At 44.5% G+C, this 1,662-nt stretch overlaps 1 protein-coding gene across 1 annotated transcript in view; it reads right to left on the minus strand.

Annotated features, from left to right (window-relative positions):
• Positions 1-1,662, minus strand: part of NXNL2 (nucleoredoxin-like 2) — a 62,529-nt gene that overhangs the window by 42,723 nt on the left and 18,144 nt on the right. The gene's annotated exons all lie outside the window — the stretch shown is intronic.

Consider the following 1,662-nt stretch of genomic DNA (forward strand, 5'->3'; position numbering starts at 1 on the left):
GGGAGGGAAGGAAAAGACAGACAAAACAAAATGTGGTTGATCAGTCTCCAGGCCTCTTTCAATGTATTAAAGCCTCCTCCGCCTAGTTTTTCCCACACTGTTTACTCACTGAAGAAACCGAGTTGTTTAGCTTAGAGAATTTTCCAGTCTGGATTTGGCAGATTGTTTCCTTGTGGTGTCATTAATTTATCCCTCCATGCCTGATTTCCTGTAAGACATTGGTTTAAACTAGAGGTTTGGCCGGCACGGTGGCTCATGCCTGTAATTCCAGCACTCTGGGAGGCCGAGGCAGGCAGATCACCTGAGGAGTTTGAGACCAGCCTGACCAACATGGAGAAACCCCGTCTCTACTAAAAATAAAAAATGAGATGGGCATGGTGGCGCATGCCTGTAATCCCAGCTACTCAGGAGGCTGAGGCAGGAGAATTGCTTGAACACAGGAGGTGGAGGTTGCTGTGAGCACAGATCGCGCCACTATACTCCAGCTCTGGGCAACAAGACCAAAACTCCATCTCAAAAAAAATTAAAATTAAAATTAAAAAAATAAACTAGAGGATTGATTTTTTTTTTCTTTTTTTGGTGAGACTACCTCTTAGATGATGCTGAGTGCTTCCCACAGCATCACTTCCATCAAAACTGATCAGTGGTTTCAGGTGTTGTCATCCTGATCTGTCCTTTAAAAGTTTTCCATCAAAATTTCCCACATGGCTTTAGCATCCACTGATTATTTTTGTCTCAGTCTGTTACTTCAGTGTGTTTAACGTGGTGACTTCCTAATCCAATCCTCCCTTTAGCTTTCTGCGCTGACATTTTTCCATAAAGAAGACCTTTCGCTCCTCTGGTATGGTTTCCCTGAGGTGCCGTTCATGCAGAAAAAGCTGGACACATGTTTCATTCCTTATGAATTTTCAAAACGAGTTACACCCACCAACCTTGAAAGGGAGCTAATGCATTTTATTAAATATTTTTATTAATACATATGGAATTTTATAAGTTTGATGTGCTTTGATCCATTGTAGTAGTTTTTCTTTCTAATGCTCGAATTGTCATTTCTGTGACCAGTAGGGCTCCTTTCAAATTAGCTGTGTCCTTCTAAAATGACCCAGAGCCAGGTGCGATGGTTCATGCTGTAATCCCAGCACTTTGGGAGGCCAAAGCAGACAGATCACAAGGTCAGGAGTTTGAAACCAGCCTGGCCAACATGGTGAAACCCCTTCTCTATTATAGATAGAAAAAATTAGCCAGGCATGGTGGGATGCGCCTGTAATCCCAGCTACTCGGGAGGCTGAGGCAGGAGAATCGCTTGAACCCGGGAGGCGAAGGTTGCAGTGAGCCGAGATCACGTCATTGCACTCCAGCCTGGGTGACAGGGCGAGACTCCATCTCAAAAAAATAAATAAATAAATAAACAAACAAATAAATAAATAATAAATAAAATGACCCCCGTAGTTTTTGTTGCCTGGGACAAAATGTGCCCCAGGTTTGTCTCGTGCATTTCCTGCCCCCAGACCGGAATCAGCCATTGCTTCAAAGAGTCGTACTCTTTTTTTTTTTTTTGGAGGGAGTATGGCTCTGTTACCCAGGCTGGAGTGCAGTGGCGCGATCTCGGCTCACTGCAAGCTCCGCCTCCCGGGTTCACGCCATTCTCCTGCCTCAGCCTCC

Source organism: Mandrillus leucophaeus, unplaced genomic scaffold, assembly GCF_000951045.1.
Source record: "Mandrillus leucophaeus isolate KB7577 unplaced genomic scaffold, Mleu.le_1.0 Scaffold152, whole genome shotgun sequence".
In the NCBI taxonomy this organism is placed as follows: domain Eukaryota; kingdom Metazoa; phylum Chordata; class Mammalia; order Primates; family Cercopithecidae; genus Mandrillus; species Mandrillus leucophaeus.